This window comes from Falco biarmicus, chromosome 1 (assembly GCF_023638135.1).
Source record: "Falco biarmicus isolate bFalBia1 chromosome 1, bFalBia1.pri, whole genome shotgun sequence".
Classification (NCBI taxonomy): domain Eukaryota; kingdom Metazoa; phylum Chordata; class Aves; order Falconiformes; family Falconidae; genus Falco; species Falco biarmicus.
In genome coordinates this window covers 90,755,947-90,769,333 of record NC_079288.1, presented here as the reverse complement: position 1 = coordinate 90,769,333, position 13,387 = coordinate 90,755,947, and the positions used below count along the sequence as shown (strand labels likewise).

Genomic DNA, 13,387 nt, shown 5'->3' with positions numbered 1-13,387 from the left:
TATAGAATTTGATGGATACCTTACAACTGCATAACTCTTAAAACTGAAATTATTTTGTTGAATGGTTCATCACTTTAAGAAATACTCTATACCTAGATTTTCTTATTCTCCCTGTTACTATAGGTTGTTTAAGTACTTAATGCTGTGAGCTACAACTTTCATAAATTAAGAGCTAAATTCACAGACAGGTTTGAGTCCTGGCCAAGAGTTTTAAATTCAGTTCAAGGAAACCAGTGTTGTGTATACTAAACATGAATAATCAGTACATAAATTCACCATTAGCTAACAAAGATGAGCAAAAATGAGACTATTACTTCATTTGCAGTCACTCATTTAACCTGTATCTACACCAGTAAATACAACTGGTCAGACACCATTCTCTGCCCCCAAAACTAACTGACACACCACGTGCAACTCTCCAAGCCCTCAAATCAGTGCAGACACTTACAAACAAATTTGTCAGTGGTGACCAGCCATCCCAAGTCCTGCATTTTGTTGATACACTGTTGAAGTGGTAGCTGCCATAAGCAATACCATGTTGTTTACATTGCTCGCTGTACAGCAATATGGTAAACTGGGTGCTAGTGCCTTGACCCTATTTCTTTACTTATAAGCCAGCAAATCCGTCTTTCTATTGACTGAAATAATGTATGCGTCTTCCCTGTCTCACATCATAAATGAATGAATTTACTAAATTCTTAATTGGTTTCTCCATTACTATCTTTTTCCATTGGTCACTTCAATCAAGTTTGAAACGGGTCAGAGAAAAAACAGTGTAAGAAGCTCTCCTGATAAGGAAGGTTGTTTGTTTGCTTTATAAAAATCTCTTTCAGAGAAAACTATCTTGTTCTCTTTTTGATCCATTTCGCATGACACATTTCACAGTCACATTCCTCTAGTACCATATTAAGAAACTTTCAATTAGCTTATTTTCATGTCCCATTACTAACTCAGAAAGAAGAATCCATGAATTTGACCCATAACAGTTTATGCAAATATATTTCAACCTATCAAGCATTTATTATAATTTTAAAATAGAAAAATAACAGATTAACAACATACAATAAAAAATTGCCTCATTACCATGCAAGAACTGGCATTGTCTAAGCAACAGCCCCTCAGCAAACTAAACCAATTTTTATACTTTTGACCCTGTGATCATTTATACTCAGAATATATCTCAAGAAGTGTACTATTAGAAGGCTTGGGCCATTTAAACCAGTAGTTGGAACTTGTTCCTGTCTTATGCAGAAATTACATATACAGATAAGATTATAGGCAAGTTTTTGCAAGGATCAACAACTGAACGTGAAAAAACAGCAAAGCAAGTGCAGCACTGTCAAAAAGGGTAAGAAAGGTAACATTAGTTCAATGAAGTTCTTCATAGAAGGGCATGATACAATAATGAAATAATTGCAAAGCAAAATTTTAAGTTGTTCTAAATTTTTGTAACTGAAGTCAGTTGTCCTAGTTACAGAGAACGAAAAGATCAAATATTCAACAGGAAAAAACACTCCTGAAATCTTCAAAATAAAAATACCCCCTCACACACAACCTATATGTTGGGATTTTTCTTTATTTACAGATTTAATCTAGAGTATCCCACATTGCTATGCCAAACCATGAAACTAGTTCACCTGTTGACACTCAGCACAGCATTCTCTATTGGGGTCATTTAGATAAACTAGCAGCTCATTATAAAATTGAAGTACAACTTACACAAAAGATATTCTACTGCTAAACTTTGACAACACTTGAGAGAGTAACTAGGAAGTATGTGTATAGTTCTATAGTGAGTGTCGTAATACATTTACAGTTTTTTTCTCAACCATTTCCAATGGATTACTTCGCACACTCTTAAGAGCTTCTGGACTCCCAGCAGATTGTTACACCTGTTTCAGCATTCATTGCACTCTCCTTATTCTACCAATCACGCCATTTTCAGCAAGATAAAGAATAGTTTTAGATAACTCTTATTCCTCTGGCCTCCATTATACACAAACAACCTATCTTATGTGACAAAGGTGATATTTATATGCATTTATATCTTTCACAGTTCAATTTAGGCAGAAGGATTTCCATATTGTGCCACTTGGGCTGGCAAAAACCGCAAGCACACTGTATCCCATGTTAATCCTCTTGTCCTACTTCCTCCATGTGTTTTACTTTGTCACTTTATTTTATTTACTGTTATTAGTAGCTAGAGTACCCATCTCCCTTCTGCTCTTCTTCCAAGCCTCCTCAAGTATCAAATCTTATGAATAGTATTGTAGCTTCTTTTGAAGGAAAAAAAAACAACCCACAACCCAAAACCTAAAGCAAACATCCTACTACTTCTGCATCAGCATTTAAAGCACACATTTATAATGTCAAGACACCCTGTAATGTCAAAGTATCCCTAGTGCAGAACTTCATTTATCATATGGTATTACATTAGCCAGATATACAAACCTACTTTCTGGATTATCCAACATATGTATATAAAAAAAAAAAAAAAAAATCGCCCCAAACCACTAAATCCCACACAAAAAAAACCCACCACAAAACCAAAAAAACCCACCACCACACACACCCCCCAGTCATCAGAATTACTACCTCCACTAGGACTTGAAACATGAATAAAGAAATTCAAAAATCACAATTAAAACCACCCGAAACTTTAAAAGCTATTTTTAAAATAGAAGGGGGGGGGGGGGGGGGGCGGGAGGGAGATGACAGTTGCTTTTGCTTTGTTTCCCTTCTTGCCACAGGTTTAGTGTAACACTGGGAAATTCACTCAGTCCTGTGATCTTGAGCAAGTCTGCTAACCTCAGTGGATCAGTAACAAATTGTTATTACTGCTGCACCTCTCAGAAATACAAAGACACTTTCTTCTTGCTTCCCCAAAATTACCTTGGATCTTCTTACCATTCCCAAATACTGTGTGATTATCCACAACCTCAAGCTTTCTGTTACAATGCCTGAATTTCTGTACACATCACAGTGATATGAACCTGGAGATTTCCTGGATCACCGTAAGCAGTGTTTTTCTGACTCATCAGGTGATACCTAGGATCCTGAAGCAACATCCATACAGTGTGAGCTGGAAAGACCTTCCCAGGTTACAGCTTTATTGCATGCTTCTGTACATCCCCTGGTAGCATTTGACCCAATATATCCTACCTCGTACAATGAGCAATAAAAAGTGGAAAGCTCTGTATGGAGACCTGAGTATGCTGCAAAGAGGTTAAGTTAAAGGATTTCCAGATGATAATTATTTACGCATTAGATAGTTTGCTGAGCCTCATAACATTTGTTGAAGTAAGCCAAAAAGCAAAAGTTATGAAGACAGCAAATAAATAGTACTAAAACTAGAACAATAGTGCTAAAATACTAACTAAAAAGTTAGCAATTTTAATTATGTGACACGACTGCTTATAAAAAAAAAATCAAAAATTCAGTGTCTACATGACATTTCCACAGACAGAGCTTTAACAACTCTATATTGAATGCTCCAGATATTCCAGAATATGCAATACTGTCGTGAATTAAAAGTTTAAAGATTATTCCCACAAGTTCTGGCAAACAGAAAATTTCTCTACATTGCTCTTTTGCATGTAAGGCACAGTGCTTCACTCCCTTTCCTGCTATAGCCACCTGAACGAGTTAGGAAGCCTGCCTTCATCTGCTATCCAGCTTATGGCACAGTTTGTCTGGGTTTTTGGCTGAATGGAGACCTAAGCGACTAAGATATCAGACCATCTGTATGTCTCACAAACATCATATAGGAAAATTATTTCTGATTTACACACTCATGATATTTAGAATAATAATTTAAAAGATACATTTCCAAATATATCCACTAAATGGTCTTTTCTGTGAAGCTGTCCTTAGCAGCAGAACACCAGATAGAGCTGAGATGCAGTGAAACAGGAAATATACCTGCTTTATATTATATGAGTGTTTGCTGCTAAAGAATAGTAATGAGCTACAGAAATTGTAAGCTTAAAGTTACGGCTTTAGTCACACTGGTTTACAGCTTCTACTTACCCATCAAAGCAAAAATACAGCATGGAGACCGGAGAGAACTATGCTGAGCACCTCAGATGGAGAGATGAAAAGATTGAAGAAAAAAATATTATATTGCTGTTTGCTAACAAAGTAGATAGAAGATGTTTTCTTGTTACAGTTTTCAAGTATTCACAGCATTACTTTAATGTCAATGAAAAACAGATATTAACGTCTGATTAGGTTAATGGAGTTTACTCCTGCTGGCAAATCTAACTATGAGCCTGATGAACACTTATTTATATTGTGTTAAAGCATTTTTAAAAGAACACTTCTTTACCATTCATGCTCTATTACATCCTGTGTTGTGGCTATAGGGTTTTGTTGTAATGACTGGTTATAATCACTGGCCTTCTACACCCAGTAATGTCACAACCATACAGCCCCAAGTGCGTTCACATGTTACAACAATGTGGCATCAGGACCACAGAAGACACTTGAATAGCCATACAGAGAACGTACATGACATTTTTTACAGATCAGCTCTGAGAACCTATTTGTTCTCATTAAACTATTGCAGATCAGAGTGATTGCATTGGTATTGTTTAATTCATGGGAGACACTGGTGGCATAAAAGACCTCACTGCAGCATTTATCTGGAATTGTCAAGTCATAATGTTGGCCCCTGGCCTTGTCAGGCAAATACATTGCCAGCAGACAGAAACCTCTATAAAGAGGGCATGCAGTAACATCTCTATTAATCATTACCCCACATATATTTTATATAGCACCGTAAACAATTGATTACATACCCTCTAAACAAAATCCCCAAGTTAAAGGACTCAGAGTAAATTTCATCCACCAGAACAGCACTTCAGGTGGCATTCCATGTAATGGTGCATAGTAAGTACCAGCTTGAAGAAAGCTGTATTTCACAAATGTATTTGGATTCTTAAAATTAATTAGTATGGAAAGAATAGGCTGGTCTTACTGCCTACCTGAATTCCCAAAATGCTTTCACAGTTTTTCAAAATTTTCTTAAAGAAACTAATTTGTCATGCAATAAAATCAAAGGCATTCTTGTGGAAGATAAGTATTAAAGATTGGAAATGAAAGAGAAGAACCTATGGTAATTTCTACAACAACCAGTATTTACAAATTTTACAGTATCTGCCTTAAGATCTCCGTTTTTCACTATGTTCAACAATGCTATGGAAGAGGGAATGAATGAATGTTATATCAAAGTTTAACAATGACCTGAAATTATTCAGAATAATGAAAAGTAAGGCTAAATGGAAAAGAGGCACAAGTTGATAAAACAAGAACTGAAATAGAGTGTCGACAAAGATGACACATGATAATTTTGTGATAAATTGAAAATTTGTTATTATCTCTTAGAAAAAAAAAAAACAAAACCAACAGAAATTCCTCTTTTCAGTAGAAGCCAAAAGGGTATCAAAACTTCTGGAATTATTATAATGAAAAAGAGAATAAATTATTAGGCCATTCGCTATATAACTCTGTGCAGTACTCTAGGTGCTCACCTACCATAATGTTCACCCTATCTCAAAAACATATGACTAAACTACAACTAAGCTTAAAGCCTCCTGTTTTTAAAAAACAAAGAAAGGCAACAAGGGTGATCAAAGACATGAAAAGCTTCCAAGAACAGATTCAAGACTCTTCAGCTTAGTGGGCTATAGAAATAATGAATGGTATCAAGAAGTTGAATAAGGAAACATTACTTACCACTTTTTATAATGCAAGCTGTAAAGGAGCACCCTCAAAAGTAACAGGAAAAACAAAAACCAAAACAGATACTTTCTCAGATGTCATATGAATTATAAAGTCCATTATATTTTGTAGATTCAGAGTTTCTGGAAATCTCAGCAGAAGAACCACTGAACAGACATTAATCAATGAACGTTACAGGTAAAGAACTTCTCTGTAAAGAAGGTGAATATTATTTCCTTTATGCCCTTGAGCTAAAGATGAGGATGGTGTCTGTTCTTAAAAAGTTATATTGGAAGAAGGATTCCTAGGAAGGCCCTCTTCCAAGATATGCCATACATCATAGGTAGTTTATATTCCAACCTGCCACTGTGGAAGCCAGATATATTAAAGGGTTATTAAAGATTGGACAGTGGTAAAAATTCATTAGAAGGCAGAAATCTTGTGTTTTGTAGAAATTTCTATTTTTCCAGATATTCTAAAGAAAAAAGAAAAGCTTTCAGGTTACATAAAGTAGCTCTAGGGCTAAAAAAATCCCTCCAGATGCAATGCTCCCACACAAGAAATTTTACTATACCTTCTACTTTCAAGTGTTTCTTCCAGATATTTTTTTCCAATGAAAAATGAACATTTTCTCATAAAGATTTCTCCTACTTTTAATATGGGCATCTTAATGTTTAGAGGAGAAAAGGTGATCCACTTAAAGTAATGAAGTGAGTAGAAGTGAAAGCAGAGAAACCTCAACATTAAACTGGAAAAAGAAAAGTTAATTCTTTACCAAAACCAAAAACAATCCCTTAAACGAAGTTAATTTATCCCTTCATGTTAGCAATTCTTCACCTTTAGAGGGGAAAATCAACTCAACACATTTATCACTACATTTTGAAAATAAGAAATCAACTGTAAACCATCAATGTCACCTCATACGGCACATTTTAGTTAGGATCATAATTAAATAACTGCTTCTCGGCTGCTGTTCAGTTTTCTAAAACTGAAAACAAACCAAAGTAGTACTTGGACAGTGATAAAGAAATTATGAAACCCCTGAAAATGTCTATCTCCAAACCAAACGTTGCTTTGAGAAGAGATTAATCCAATTTACCAAGTAACCAATACTGTTTGACAAAACTTTGAAATAGCGGTAGAATTTAACCATAACAATGATGGCCTTAATTAACCTGACTCTGAAGAAGAAAATTTTGACCTACAGCCTTGTTTAATTCCATTAGTAAAAGAAACCTGTAAACAGTAGCCTCTGTAGTAGGATTTGACGCTCATGTTGTCACCTGCTCCACTGCACCTCTGCCAACAGAACACAATAGCAACAAAGTATTTATTTTATTTGTTAAAGAAAAAGGAAAACTGATAGTTTTCTGTAAAGACTTTCAAATATATCCAGGAAACCAGTCCACTCTAATTATACCTATTCTGTCAGCTAAAAACTGGAGTAAAAATATCCTTAGAATGAGCAGCGTATTCTCCATTTTTCAATACTATCAGACAAGTATACAGTAGCTACATAATTTTGGATATATGACATACAGTTACAGGATTTACAAAGGTCTGTAGGAAACAACATACTATAAGAGAACATGAACAAACATTGAAATCTTGATTCAGAGATCACAATCCAAGTTATTTTTGTAAGCACAGTGATAAATTGCTTTATCCATGTTCTCTTCGTTATTTATTTTAGACATTATGACACTTAGATCTCAAAAAAGCTTTCCGTATAATATAAATTATGATAATATAAAATACATATATACGAGACTTCGGTCTACAATATGCCAATGATACTACATCAGGGTGTGCTTATCTTTGAAGAAAAGAGTTCTGTAAGAAACAGATAGGACTTTCAAATACCCAAGTCCACAGAAGTAGTAAAAAGATCACTTACAAAATACATCTTCTGAGCAAATCTTAACCTCATGAAACTCTTTGCCCTCTCACAGCTAGAGTAAGCAGAAAACTCCAAGGATCTATCTTGTCTATAACCCAAATACTTGCAGGGGCTCTAAGCACCCCTAATTCCTAACCTTACATTACAGGCCTGGGTTCTTATCTCCATTCATCACCTAGCAGTGACCAATTTAGCAAAGGGTGTAAGCAAACTCTCAATTTTATTTAAATTACCCCTAAATCTGTATTTGAAAATAAGGAGGTTCTCAGGTAGCTCATCGAGCCTGGGATAGTATCAAGTGCCATTGACGCAGCAGACGTCACCTGAAAAGCAAGCATTTGCACCAGCTCAGGCACTTGGGGAAGGATTGCCTCTTTGCACAGCAGTTCTGGCACTAGCAGCAACTTGCTAAAAAACAAGCAAAGCCTTCAAAGTGACAAGCCATTTACAGAGAAGTCAAACCAGTTTCTTCTGCAAGTGTGGAAAAGAACAACACTGTTGCTCCAGAGACACATTTTGAAATTAGTTATGCTACAAATTGGATAACTGCTCCCTAGATGCAAAGGAACACACACACGTGCAAATGCATGCTTTAGATCATTGCCATTACTGCACTGAGGTAAGTACATTTAGAAATTGTGTTTTTAAAAATGTGCATTCTGAAATCAATATTCTTGTGCATTCTTTCATGCAAATGAGAAATTTGTGAATTCTGAATGAATATTCTCAGCAAATCTAAATGATTTAAGAGCATCTCTTAAAACTACTTTCTTCAAAGAAAAAAGCTGTGTATGTTTCTGAACTTAAAGAGTCTAACCATTACTAAATATACCATATATTTTCTGACCTGTCATAATTTTTTTTAATACTGAACACATTGGCATATACAAATTACTATATATGCTACTTAGTTTCAAATTGAAGAACTCTGTAATGTTAGAACAAATAAAAGGAATTCATGCAAAAGTTTTATTTCATAAGACAAGTACCATAGGCTGACTCAAAGCAACATTTATTTTTGTCTGTCTCCCCTACTAGTTCAAGAAAAATAAACAATATATCTTTCTTATTTACTGTCACTTTCACAGGAAATCATATTTTGATTTTAACCTTACTTTCCTTGTAATGTCTTTACAAACAAGATGAGAAAAAGAAAAAACACTCGTTCATTATTTCTTCCCTGTGGAGAAACTTGCCTCCCTAGCTTTGCAAAAACAAAACCCACCAAATAAGCACAAAACTAAATAAAGAGAGCCCAACAAATACCCCCTCTCTCCAACCACATACACAAAACCAGAACAACCAGTGGGACTTAAAAAAGGATACAAATGACTGGCTACGTAATTTCACAGATATTTCAGAGCTGGTGTTTTTTAATTGTTCACTACGTTTCTGAGTTTACACAGGCCATGTCTAGATCAAAACCTCTACAAACACTAAGAACAGCTGGAGCATTTATTTTGATTTAGCAGAAAAGGAACTGTACTATAATCACATTAAGATGTATTGTAGCAACAGCCACCCCTCAATAAAAATAAAAACAAATCCTAAGTTTCATTTGGACCTTTCCTGCTGTACAAAAAGAAGGGAGTTTTATCTTGACATCATAACACAAACCTTCTGGGAGATAGTAGGAAGCTGAGTGGTGAAAGCTCTGCTTTCTCCAGCAGCAACAATGTATGTGGTACTCTGCCATCAGCTGGGACAGACTCATGCCCGCAGAAAGAGGGGAAAAGGAAGATCAGGACTAGTATTTTTCACTTTTCTGGAGACCTTTCCATGGCATAAATGACAAGAAAGCAGCTAAAACCCAAATGATATGACTTTTAAAACAAATAAGCTTTCATCATTAAGAGAGGGATGCACCTCATGACATTTGGTTCATCAGAATAAAACAGAGCTTAGATACCCAAATGGCAGCCACAGAAGCAAACAAACAAAAATAAATAGGAATCATATGAGGAAACCTGGTGTGCAGTCACAAGTTGATGATAAAAATGAAAAATACCCTTATTTGTCATTTGGAAACCACACACCACAGGATCCTGGAAGGTGGGTGTACAGAATAAGGGAAACATTTCATTTGCCCTCATAAAAAACACTGAAATATTTACAATAAGGCATTTTCAGTTATTCAGTAGCTAGGTACACAGGCTCTTCTGCATTTTTTGGCACTTGGAGATAGTATTTTTCTTAGTTATTGATAAGAGTACACTTGCAATATAGCCTTTGTTCTGTTAATAATAACCGAATTTCTAGACATGTCATATGAAAAAGGCTGCACTCCTGAGATTATTTACTAATGTGAGAATAAAACTGTCAGATTGAGGTCAATAAAATTTTTAAAGAGTATTCACACTTCATATCCAGTGATTTCATGAGACATGGTGTGCAGCAGTCACTAATGCTTAGACAATCAATACAGAATTGTGAGACCGGTATTTTTCTTTTATGGATATCTTTGTAATCAGTTCTCTGGCATTCTACCCAGTGCTCTGCACAGTGCTTTAGAGGAAAGGCTCTTTAGAGAGTGATTAAAAGGCAAATACACCTACTTGCTCATATTTAAGTAACTCGGAAAAATTGTTCTTGTGGAGAATTGCCAGATTGCACGGGGGAGAAACATTTAAAGCAGAGCAGCTCATCTTTGGTGTTCACGATAATGAATAGAGGGACTGGTTTTGGCTGGAATAGAGTTAATTTTCTTCATAGGAGCTGATGTGGGGCTACATTTTGGATTTGTGCTGGAACCAGTGCTGGTAACACAGGGATGTTTCAGTAGCTGCTGAGCAGCGCTGGCACAGAGCCGAGGCCTCTTCTGCCTCTCACCCACCCAGCAGCGACCAGGCTGGGGGGCACAAGGAGCTGGGGGGGGGGGATGGACACAGCCGGGACAGCTGGGGGAAGAAGGAAGGAGGTACATTCAGGGTGATGGTGTTTGCCCTCCCACGTAACCATTACACATGAAGAAGCCCTGCTTTACTGGGGATGGCTGAACACCTGCCTGCCACCCATGAGAAGTGGTGAATGAATTCATTGTTTTGTTTTGCTGGTGCGCGCAGCTTTTGCTTTACCCGTTAAACTGTTTTTCTCTCATCCCACAAATTTCCTTACTTGTACTCTTCTGATTCTCTCTCCCATCCTACTGGGGAGAGAGTGAGCAAGTGGCGGGGTGGTGCTTAGTTACTGGCTGGTATTAAACCATGACACCAGCTCACTACTTTTGAAAAAGTTGTGCAATGTTTTCCTTTCAATTTGGCAAACTTACGCAAAAAATTTAGCTCAGCTTAAATACAGCTTGAAGACTGTGTATGTTGTGGTTTACAAAGTGTTTACAAGATTCTTCAATTTAATGTTTGTAGAGTATACAGATGGCACTGTATTTTAGAGGTTACTTGTTCCTAAATCACTTTCTAAAGTATATGTAAGACATTTATGAATACACACACTTACGCTTTCTTTTAACTCCAAGCTGGGATTTGTTAATACAGCACAGCATCACATAGGAGTCTTGTTCCTTTCTCTATCTTGTCTGCCCGATGAGATCATACCCAAGAGGAAAGTAGATTTTGTTACTATGTAGGGACTTAGAGTTGCTATAATGAATCTGCTTCACCTTGTGCAACCTGTTTTGCAATAAAAAACTAATGCTAGTGATAAAAAGACAGTGTCATCCACAATTTGGAAACCAGAATACCATAAGGTCTTAGGGAAAAGAAAAAACAGCAATTTGGATCCTTGAAGATTACAGTCTTTGTCAAATGCATAGCATTTCACCAGGAATAACAACAAATGTAAAGCTTGATTTTCTTTTTCAAATAGAGTAGTTCCACAATAATAACTCAAGGAATCTCCTGAGCAGAGAAAGACACGTTATAGCCTAAGATGTGTGGAACAACATAGCTTTTATATGCAAGAATTAAAAAAATTAAGTTAGAGGAACTGAAGTAATTTTTACATATTTCTATACCAGGTATTACTCCTTTTATAAGCACTTTCTATTAATGAACAGTACATTAAACTATTTCAACATCCCACATTAAAATACCAACAGTCTCCGACTGTCAAAGCTAGGGCAACTTAATACGTAGGTCTGACACTTAGTCAGACTAGTGCTAAGAGAACAGCAATCCAATATCATGTCACTAGCTGGTAAATAATCCCACCACCATTTCTACAGCATTCCTGGAAGCAGTCTGGGAATATGTAAGGTATAGTAGTTAAGCACAGAATCATGTGCACACCTGCACCCATGCATTTGTGCACAAAAAACCTGCCCAGGTCAGCAGCCACTTCTGTCACCTTTGACTACTGGGAAGTTGAACAGTAATCAGTAACTAATCAGTAACAGGGTGCTCCTTAATTCATGGGTATTAAGAGTAAATGAGTTTGTTTCATCAAAATGCTTGATTTTCAATTCCTAAATGGAAAAAAAGATACTTTTTGTGTATGTGTGTGAGGGGTGGTTCTGAATTACAACAGCTCGATACTGGTATCACTCTTCAAATTGGTAATAGTGCAGCATGCTTTGTATTTGATTTGTAATCATAGGTTAACAGCATAGAGACACATGGGGATTGGGGGGGAGGAGAAAAGCAAGCACTAACCATTCATAAAATACGAAGTACCACTTTATGTTTTAAAGAATACAACTTACACATGCACAAAAATCAGCCAGTTACATGAACCAGAAACTTGCTTCCAAAACAATTATAAATGAAACCTCAATCATTTACAGACACTCCATAAAAAAAGAAATTTTGATTTTAAAATTATTAAATTAAATTCCACCTCAGTGTCAAGAATATTTTTAGTAACTACAGCAAATAGATCTGATTATATTAAGAACATCTTGTTTAAGAAGCTCAAGGTATGTTACAGTTTCAGAACATAAGGGCTTCTAATATCTATGATAAAGGGCTTTTAATATCTATGATAATTTTTATGTTCCAGTGGACACTTCAAAATCTATTCACAGATGTAACACATTGATTTGTTGCTATAGGTAAACAATTGTTTAAAAGGTACTCCTTCAAAAACACAAAGAAAATTTCCCACAGTGAATATACATAAATCATGTCAGTACACATGTTTATAATATACAGTATTTTTTCCACACAAGCCTTTCTTCTCAGGATTTTGACATTTGCTTGGTTAATGATTTGTAGATAAAGGAAAAAAGCCAGCTGCTGGAAGAGAAACATTGAGAGGATATATATTTGCATATGCAGTTACAAAAGAACAAAAAGGTACTTAGCCTAAGGTGTTCTGCACAACTTCTATTCTGATACAGTCCATTTTGATAACAGTTCTACATCCATCTGTTTTATTAGCACTAAACATGGCATGTTCATTTATATGAAACAGTCTGGTGGAGATGCCTGAGACCAAAAAAAAACCAACAAAGCCTCTAAATCACTGTGGGCCACATCCTCAGCTATTTTGCATCAACGATGCAAAAATATTTCTACAGAAGAGGTTGAATTTACAGCTGTTCTTTGTTCAAATTCTCACTGACTACAAAGGAAGTTCACTGCATGGAGAAATCACAGTGAAAATGATGGAAATTTCTGACCTACTTAGGTAGAAGTTTTGAGATACAACAAAAGAACAGGCAGAGGAAGAGAGTATAATTTCTTTCAGCTTGTCAAAATGGTTTCATTAAATTTTTGGTTATTCAAATCAATGAAAAAAAGTTTGGGAGTGTTAAGGTAAAAGGTGATACCCATTTCTTCCCTGCTTTTCTCAGAATAGTGCTTGCAATCA

General features: G+C 35.9%; 1 protein-coding gene across 1 annotated transcript in view; it reads right to left on the bottom strand.

Annotated features, from left to right (window-relative positions):
- The window catches only part of GALNTL6 (polypeptide N-acetylgalactosaminyltransferase like 6), a 485,739-nt gene that overhangs the window by 408,384 nt on the left and 63,968 nt on the right, over nucleotides 1–13,387 (bottom strand). The gene's annotated exons all lie outside the window — the stretch shown is intronic.